The following is a 10998-nucleotide window of genomic DNA, read 5'->3' on the forward strand; positions in this document are numbered from 1 at the left end:
TCCTCCAAGGGTAAACACATAGCCAGTCATCGATCTTCTTGTGTCAACATCTCCAGCATAGTCAGAATCAGAATAGCCAGTAACCAAGCACTGAGTATCACCTCCATAAATGAGACCCCCGTCCTTTCTGTTTGTAACGGGTCCGATTCAAGGCATTCAACACAATTCTATCTTAAAACATATCAATATCAAAATTTTAACTACTAACTCGATGGTTATCAAAATAAATTAGTGACTTGATATAAAATTCCTACCACAAATAAAATTTGAGTTCCATTGAACTGAATCACTTCATTGAAAAAGACCATACGCGGAGGCGGATTTATGATTTAAAATTTATAAATACAAAATTAACTCTCTACATCCAGCCCTAACTATACTTTGAATCTAACTCTAAAATCGCTATCACAAACGATCATTTTCTTTAGAGTTCAACTTCTATACGCAGATAGTGAAATATTAATTTGGTAGTATCCACTTACATATAAAATGTTAGAGATATGAGTAAATAAATTATGCCCTAAATTTGATTTCACATCTGAATTTTTGAACATATTTTTATTAACATTTGCTTGTTATTGAACCTATGAAATCGTAGTTGTGAACTCTTTTTTGATATGGGTAGTTCCTCCTTTGTTTGCCATTGGAAAGCTGAAAGCAGATAAAATCGAAACTCTTTTTGCTAGGTATATAAAGTCTAATAATTTTAGTAAATACTATAATAATTTTGTAGAGAAAAAGAAATAATTATGAAAACACAGACTAATAAGTGTTTTGATCTTTTCTACAGGATTAAATTATTTTTTTATTTGATAATTAAATTAGATAATTTTATTGTTCAAATAATCATTAATTTAATTAAATACTATTTTATTAGGACAAAAAATATGATTAAGTTTATTCATTTTTTTTATTTTTAAAAAAATAAATAAATTATGTTTCTTGATTTATTAAATTAGAATCCAATTTGGAATTGGATTAGCAAATAAGTCCACAAAGGAGGTTTTGGCAGCATTACCTATTTGGAATGGAATTTCATTTATCCAAAATTGGACATAATGTGGAAAGTCCATAAATTATTGCTTTTGATCAGCCATCATTATCATGAAAATTTTAACTATCTAAGTAAATCACCATCTTAATCATATAGAAAACATTTATCATAATTAATATTATATAAATGACGTTGAAAAATAACGACTATAAATAGGATTTTTTCTGACGAATGCTGAATCAAACTTTTAAATCACTATCACGTAAAATTGTAAGAGTTTAACTTTTATACGCTGACAAAATTAAAGTGTATATTTTTCCTAAGAGAAGCATCGGTACAAAACTTTTGATGGACAATACGACACAGTCTATGACAAAAATCATACTACTTTATCTTTTAAATGAAATCACCAATATAGTCTATCAGTTATTTCTTAAATTTGAAAGGAAAAAAAAAGGTGATATGAAATAAACGATAGACGTAATCGGTTTTTCAATATAAATACATATTTTCATATAAAATTATTGACGATATTTGTAGCTTATTAACCTTTCCCCGCGATTTGTTATAACATTCACTGCAACAAAAATGACCATTAGCGGTATTTAATTTTTAATTGCCGCTAATAATATATTATTAGCGGCAATTGTCACTCTTTGTATATGTCCCTAAAGCCTTTAGCGACATTGATTCTAATAACACTTAACTAATGCCGATAAAAACTTTAGCACTGTTTATTAGTAACAATATTTAATGTCGCTAAAAATTATTTTTGTTATAGTGATTCATAATAGTTTCCACTTTATTTAGTAGAAAGGATTTAAGAAACCTATAAGTACTATTTTAATTTATCTCGACATAATTAATTTCAATATTATTATTATTTTACGATCTTACAAAAATAACTAATTCTGACCTTAAAGTTTTAAGTTATAATAAAATAATTAGTAACCAAATATGGAATATATAAAACAATACTATAGTTTTATTTATGACAACTTGTGTTCGTATGACATACCAATTGTTCCCTTGTTATTATTAGGGCTAATTTGTGACTTAAAAAAAAAAGGAATTAGGTGCCCCATCAATTAATTATGTTCCTCTTTTTCTATACAAGTATCCATTGTTTATGGAATTAGAGAGAATATAGAGTTTATGATCCAAAATAAACCCTAACATGATATTGTTTAGAAGGAATAAAAGTATATTATCATGATAATGGATATTTAAAAAATGGATAGTTTCTATTCTTGTTGTTAGTTTTCTTGTCTCAAGAATCAAAGGAGGGAATTTTAATTTATTAGGAAACAAAGAAGATAAGTAATAGCTGCTGGAATAAAAGAGATCTCTTTATTTTTAAATCGGTAAAAATAGGTGAAACCTTTTAAAAATTTAGATAAATAAAAATGAATACTAAAAAGTACTTTTTTATATATGTATTTATCAAATACAATCCTGATTCTCATAGAGAAAAAAAAACACTTTTTCAATATTAATTAATTTTGAGAATTTGGTTAAACATCAACAATAATATAAATCCATAAATTATTCTCTTAAAAGTAATATTAGTTAAGAATTAAGAATAAGAAAGAAAGAAAGAGTATTTCCTCTCTTTTTTTCTTAATGTGCTTGCCTTATGAAATTGATCATTAAGACTACCAACTAATTAATCTTCGATCTTGATATTTGCTTGTCTAAAGTCATGTTCTCGAATTAAAAAATTATAAGTATTTATGTATAATTACATTTTTTAAATATTATTTTGACATATATCTGTCTCTTGAAGTCCACCGTACCTTAAAAATATTTTACCAAACATGGTATAATGAAAAAAATTATACTCATTTTTATAGTATGCAATAGTCCCACAAAGTTCACAAGAAAAATAATACTTACGTACTAATCTTTATTTTATAATTTGTATATTACTATAGCAAAAATAATTTTTATCGGTAATGAATATACACATTAACGAAGAGAGTTAATACCTTTACCAACATTAATTGATATAATTGTTATCAGATCCAATATCGTTATAGGCTTTAGAGACATTTATAAAGAATGTTAATAGTTAACGCTAAAAATATATATTTAAAAATAATTAAGTTATTATCAATAATTATCCTAAATCCCCTTCTTGATTAGTGTATATATACATTATTTTATACACCAAAAATGTTAAGATCCCTTGATTGTATTAGAAATTGTTTAAGGACAAAGCAAAGGTAAATATTCTAGCATTCTAGGTAGCATCTACCTACTAATAGAGCTAATTAAAAAGAAATAGTACAAACAATATTATAGTTAATTAAAAAAAATAGTGAAAATTATATTGAAACCCTAAAAAGTAACATTCTTGCAAATCAAATATTTCGATTTCAGGGTCATATACAAATGTTATATATAATCTATACAATACGTTAAAGAATACAAGTTTTAAACGTATATTATTCTTATTAATTATCGTGTCCAATCAAACTACGTCTCTAAAAAAAAGTATTAAATAATTTACAAGAAGTCAAAAACCGAAAAAAAAAATTGATGGAAGGAAAGAAGGGTCCACAATATAATTATACAAATCGTTTTCTTATTGGCGAAATGCATTTGGCTCCTTTCATTTATTTCATGTCAAAAAAGGTAGAAAAGATGTCTACATTATTTTATGGAGGTAGTCATCACAAATATGTATGAACTTAACATTTTTTTTTCGTGTTTCATATTTTAATTATCATTAAAAAATATTACTTGATTACTCATCTATATATTAATTTATTTAAAATATCATCATTTATGTATTAGAATATATGTAGTTAAATGGATTATGATACTTGATTAGATAGAAAACGAAAATAACTGAGTCTAATCAGTTTTTAGATGTTTTTTAATATATAAATTATAATAATCTAGTCTAGGTAGAAAAAGAGATCTATAGTTAACTAACATATGTAAAACACATGAAAAAAATAATAATTTAATATGTTTATCATCATTAACTCTACTTTTATACTCCATCGTGTTCATTTTACTTGCCTTTTATTAATCTTTGATGTTATTTTCCACATTAATAATTAAATTTATTTAGTACACGTAAATGTGGGCCCATTAGCTCAGTTGGTTAGAGCGTCGTGCTAATAACGCGAAGGTCGCAGGTTCGAGACCTGCATGGGCCATTATTTTTAAATGATGGCCTTTTCTAATACGAGAGGTTTAGGAAAGTTATGCCTCATTATTTTTAATGATAAATTTTTTTAGTACGATAGAATCGAAAAGATACGGCTCATTATTTTTAACATTATCTTTTCTAATACGAGATGATCGGAAAAGACATGCCTCTGATGTACCAGTTATCGTACCCAGAACTTTTGATGTATTTCTTGATGTTTATTTAATTAGGCCCAAAACAAAGTCTTGCACTAAAACTGAAACGTTTATTCTACTGGGCTCCCAGCCCAATGAAGTACACAACCTTTAGTTACTTGTTTTTGTGATATCTTTACGATTTTATCAAAGATTGATTTTAAATACTTTCTTATTAATGTTATCGATTTGACAAGATCAAATTATAGACACTCTTTACTGAACTTGTAATCTTAGAGAAGCTTCAAATATATAACGATTTGTCAAGACCAACTTCAAATATTGTATATCAAATTTTAAGCATTGTTGCCCGAAAAAATATGTAAAATGTATATCAGATGTATAATGTTGCATATCGAACTTTTGAACACTACAATTGAAAAAATAATAATTAAATTATGCAACTAAAAACATTGAAAATTGACTATATAAATACAATATAATGTCATGAGTTGTGCTTTATCCCTTTTTATTATGCCCTTTTCCCCTTTTATGCTACAAAAAAAAAATGTCTATATACCACACCCCAAACTAACTATTAAAAAACATAAACTCATGACCAAACTTTTTATCAAATAATTCTTTATTATGGACATTTCAAAAAAAGTCATTTTAGTTTATCATTTGACATATATATATAATTAAAAAAACACCAATTATTATTAGTGGTTTATAAGTTTGTGGTTGAAAAACATGTTGGATTTTATCTTATTAGTTGTCAATAATGTTAGATGCTGTTCCAATTTAATAATTAGACAATGTAAAAATAGTTATAAAGGCAGACATAAAATCATAAAATAGTATTTGTGACCATATATTGTCTATAAAAATAACAAGAAAAATCTAACCCCATGTTGTCATATTAATTGATTGACAATTTTTTTTAATTTCTAAATACATTGATTCTTCCAAAGATAAGGGACAAACAACACTTTCTTTTTATCCAGATAAGGTAGGATTTGATTTCTTTGTGCTCTTTTTTCTTATCAAGAATTTATATTGAATTGGTTGAATCATCTTATCTAATAAATAATTTAAATTATTATAGATTAGACCAGTAAATTATTATGCTTTCTTTACAGAATGGATGATTTAAAGTTGAGCTATTGAATGTTATCTCTTGATCACTTTTTTTTTAATTATTAAAATGATTGGTTAGGGATCTTGATGTACTATCTGTGTTGTTTTTCTTTAAATCGACTTTGGTTAAAAAACATTTTGTTTAAAGTTAGAATATATTATATTCATATACGGGTGTACCTTATTGGATTGTATGACTCATCTGTTTGATTTAGCGTTGAATTGAATAATATGAATCATTTTATTTAAAATTTTAAGTTATTAGATAAATTTAGTAAGTTTTATTTAATTATATAAGTATGACCACAATAGCTTTATTTTAAACATTGTATTTATTTTAAAATTTTATTTGTTACATGTAAATTGTTAATTTAGAATATTTTATTTTAAAAAAATATCAAATCATAAGGGATAATATATAAACAAACACTCAGACTTGTGCTCAGATGACTAAGTTGACAAATGAGATCTCCGACATTTATTATGTATTTTTTGGCACCTCAACTCGTCTTCACTATGTAAGTCAAACACTTCAACTTATAAAATAATCATTTCAAAAAAACTTTCAAAATTTATGTGTCACATCAACGTCAACGGGTATCCACACACATTAGGCTCAAGTTGAAATGTTTGGTTGTCATTTATCAGTTGTGAGTTGAGACTAAAGGTGTTATAAATATGCACTCTCAAAACTGGAATGCTTAATAGTAAAAAAAAAAAAAGAAATTTAATAAAAACGGAGTTACTCTCTTAAAGAATCTGTTCTTACGCACTTGCGGTTCATGTCGTGCTTTTGATTCAGAGTTGCAATACTATTTTCCATTCTACTTGTTTATCGGTTGATATCAAATTTAAGTACATATTTATATATTATACGTATTTTAAATTTCAAATTTTAATTCCACCCGTCTCTTAAGCTAATATTTTTAAACTAATAAATAATGAGACAGCTATTTTCCAACAAAATAAATGTAAGTGGATATTGTAACGCCACGTGTGAAAAGTAAGTTGATAGTCTTTTCAAATAATAAAATCTTATAATACATTTTCATATCTAACTTTTCATTGTGCGTATTATCCCCCACCTCCTTAAGTTATTTGGGAGTTCGAAATTTAAATAATAGGATTTTTTTAAAAAAATAAAAAAGAATAATGAAAAATAAATAAATTATGTTCGAATTATTTATATCATAATTTTTATGTGTTATCAATGATTTATCAATGATTTCCAAAATAGTGGAATTTTACTTAATAGGTTTACCCTCTCTGAATAATTGTTGTTTTACGAATTTTATATTTGAATTTCATTGTCAATTTATATTAAGATATTCCTTGACAAATAATAACATGTGTGTATTAAAATCATGTCCTAAAAGTGTTTTTAGTAGGAGCTTTAATTGGCGATATATACATGAAAAAAGTTGAGCAGATTAAAACCCTGATAAATTAATATCATTTTGTGAGTTTCGTATCTAAATAAATATTCAAATATTATATCGATAAGAACCCTGTTTAAATAAATTGTTACGCTCATTTTGACTCAAATGTCTCTCAGGCAATATTGGTAAGTTAGTGACCTATCTTTATTAACAAGTATAATCCATATTAACCTTCTAAACTCGTTTATTTAACATCTCTATTGCAATCTGAGTCTTTTTTAAGAATATTGCTAAACAAAACAAATATCAAAATGTATTAGATTTTAGGACTAACAAAATATGATCATTTTAAAAAAAATTTGCATTGTTATAGTTTTGGGCCTAGTGGTTAAATTGAGAAAAATGGCTACATATGTAACTTTTCCCTTTAAGATATATATGTCCAGTTTGGTCTCATCATTGGGCCCTTGGTGGGCTTCAAAACAACCAACTACAGATGATAAAAGTTATTTTAGTTTGGACAAGAAGTGTGATCGAATTCGCGATATAAATGTTATTTTAGTTATATAAATAAAATAAATCAGATACTCAAGTACATTAATAGTACTTTGCATCTATGTTGATTGAGAGGTTTACCTTTTATAATCGTGGAGTTCAGGCTAATTTGTATGTACTTTTATTATAGGGTATTTATTTACCTCTTGCCAGCACATGTACAGTTGAGAAGTATTAATCACCTTGTGCTGTTTTTTTTTCTCTCTGATGGATTTTGAATTAGAGACCTCGTGTATTTCAACACTCGTTGACTATATTAGGTAACATCGTTGAATGTTGTTGACTTAGAGTTTAAAATTCACCTAGTCTGAATGAATACAAGAGCGTCTCGGAAGGTAGAGGAAAAAAAGATGATAGAGAAAGACCTAGGAGGCTTGTCGCTACCACAATCATAAGCCCCTTTAAAGATAGGGGCGAGTCAGGAGCTTACTTTGAGTATATATGACTCTGGTGGCAACACGTGACAGGCGAATGAATGATTCTCCGGGTTTACACGACAGCCGATGAAATTCAAGATCTTAAAATGTAGTATTATTAAAATCTTATGGTATGTGATTCCTCCTCCTTTGCCTTTTGGTCCATAGAACATGATCTATAACATTTAAAACATGGATAAGTAGTCCCACAAACACCATAACTCATGGACCAATCTTGATTCCTCCATTGTGTGGAATTGTTATTAGGGAACAGATGGGGACTTGTAGAAGAACAATAACCATGAAATTTAACTTTATATATAAGTGGTGTAAACTAAAAGAAAGCTACAAAACATGTCTTCTTTTTTGTATTTTGATTCATTAGAATCTAAGTAACATACAAAAGGGTAGGGGGCAAAAGTGGGGCCTTCTCGACACGTGTCGAATTGTCATTGGTTTGTGGAAACATGGTTAGGACCAATTGGGCCAAAGAGGTAGTGCCCACACAAGTTGAATCATAGCCTATTGGACTTTCCTCTTTGTGGGCTTTCAATGACACTTAGATATGAAACAACTCTATCACTTACTTAATTGATATTTTTGATCATCCTTACCCATGAAATAGCTAGCATCCTCATTCCTTATTATCCACATGCATCATAGATTCTTATAGATAATAATAACAATAAAAATAGTGATATGTTATCGATAAGAAACGATCAGGATCTATCAGAAATAGCCTATATGCCTCGCATATATATAGGGATAAAATCTGCATACATTCTATTCTACGAACTTCATTTTGTAAAATTATACTGGTAATGTATTATCGATAAGAACCGATCTGGATCTACCAAAAATGGTTTATCTGCCTCACAAAAATAGATAGGGATAAGACTTACATACATTCGATTCTTCAGACTTCATTTGTGAAATTATACTGAACATGTTATTGTTATCGTTGTTGTTTGGTATCAATTAGGATGCATAAGGTAAACTTATATTAATCCAATACCATTTCATAAATCAAGAACAATGTAAAAAAGGAGATAAGATGATTCATGCTTAATATCATGAAACCCAATAAATAAGAAGTCCAAGCCACATCTACCAACTACATATTTGTCTTAACAAATTTTATTACATCCAATAGCTTAAAATATGTATAATCTTTCAAATAAGTTCTTTTTAGATTTTATTATTTTCCAAGAGGGTTTTATTTATGTGTACTCGTATTAAATCTTTTTCCAATTAATTAAAAAAAACGAAAATTTGATAAATATAGGAGGATAATAACAAAACCATGCTATCAAATCAAATGAATATATATATATATATATATATATATATATATATATATATATATATACACACACACTAATATAGCAAAAAGAAAAAAGTGGAGTTGTCAAAAATAGAACCCTATATGTACTACTAGAAATTAGGGAATTAGCGAGAGATAAAATTTCATAAGTATATATAAAAACTTCAATAGCTAGAAATTTTTTAGCGACAAATTGACTTAAAATTACTAATAAGTTTCATAACTAATTTCATATTTTCTGATCGCGACATTAATTAACATATCAATGAAAATAATCATAGCTAAATTAAAAAAATCATTGTTAATTTCATTTAGCTATAGATTATCTACGGATTATAAGAAAATTCAATTAGTTAGAAACTTTTTAGCGATAAATTAGCTAAAAGTTACACATGATGAATTACATAACTCATTTCATATTTTCTGATCGCGATGTTAATTAACATATCAAAGAAAATAACAAAAAGATTTGGATGTGGATAGTGACACTGCAAAGTCACTTGTTGAAAGCTCCATGCAATTAGTTAGATGAAGATGAAAATGCCAGGAAATTTTTGGAAGTGAATCATCAAAAAATAATTTCTATATATTAACATATATTATAAATTAAATTATTTAGTTTTGTGACTTTTTATACATGCTAAAAGTTGACAACACAATGAGCTGGAAGAAATATGTCATGATCACATCTAAAAATAACTAAGTAGATGTTATTATCTCTAGTCCCAAATATTAATTGTCTTTGTCAAACTAAATTTGCAGTAAATATAATAGATGTTTTAGGAAAAAAAATAGATTATCTTTTTTTTTAATTAAAAAATCCATTATTCTTCCAATTAGTGATATATTAATTGGGGATAATGTACAAGTACCTCTCAACCTATGCCCGAAATCTCAGAGACACACTTATACTATACTAAGGTCCTATTACCCCTGAATTTATTTTATTAACAATTTCTACCCCTTTTTGGCCTACGTGGCACTATTTTATGGTCCTAACGCTGGTTGAATTTTTTTTTCAAGCTAATTCCACGTAGGGCGAAAAGGAGTAGAAAATTACTTATAAAATAAGTTCAGGGGATAATAGGACCTTAATATAGTATAAGTGTGTCTCTGAGATTTCGGGCATAGATTGAAGGGGTACTTATGCATCATCCCTATTAATTAAATAAGATATTTATGTTCCAAATAAAAGATAATAATTTATACAAACATTCTTACAAATTACAACAGTCAAAGTAGATTATAGACATTTTTTTTATTTGTCTACACGTTTGATAAATATGAAAATTGTTTATAAAACAAAATCAAGTAAAATCATGTATAAATTGGTCGCCTTTAACTTATGATTTTAAATACAACAGGTAAGTATTTCTGGTTTGATTAAATATTTTACTATTACACCCTTATTATATTTTGAGTTATCACCATAGAATGCTACTATTTATAACATAACTTTAAAGGAAGAAATAAAAAATAATTTCGATGAATCATCGTCTTAAAGAAAAGAGTAAAAAATTTAAAAGACAAAAATATAGATTGTAAATTTGTTTTTTTAATTTTTCACATATTCATGTTGGTATTAATATTTTTATATGAGATGAATGGTGACTTTATTGGATTTTAAATAAAAACTTATTGCCCAATGCAAATCATATGTGATATATATATTTGGACCATCACATCTTAAATAGACTTTAATAATAAGACGTACGTGTGTTGAGTGGTGAAAATAAAATGGATGCTTTAATCCAACATACAATAATGTGGCCAACACTAAATTAAAGTATGGGACCTCCATCCTCTATAAATGCCCTAAAATTAAGATATTTCTTTGAGTAATTTGATAAAAAGATAAAAAACGATTTATTAAATTTGATGCAAATTCAAAAT

General features: G+C 26.8%; 1 non-coding gene across 1 annotated transcript; it reads left to right on the forward strand.

Annotated features, from left to right (window-relative positions):
- Window positions 1-4090: 4090 nt before the first annotated feature.
- Window positions 4091-4164, forward strand: TRNAI-AAU. Its single transcript has one exon. It is a non-coding gene; the product is annotated as a tRNA-Ile (tRNA).
- The last annotated feature ends 6834 nt before the right edge of the window (window positions 4165-10998 follow it).

Source organism: Solanum pennellii, chromosome 5 (genome assembly GCF_001406875.1).
Source record: "Solanum pennellii chromosome 5, SPENNV200".
Taxonomy (NCBI): Eukaryota; Viridiplantae; Streptophyta; class Magnoliopsida; order Solanales; family Solanaceae; genus Solanum; species Solanum pennellii.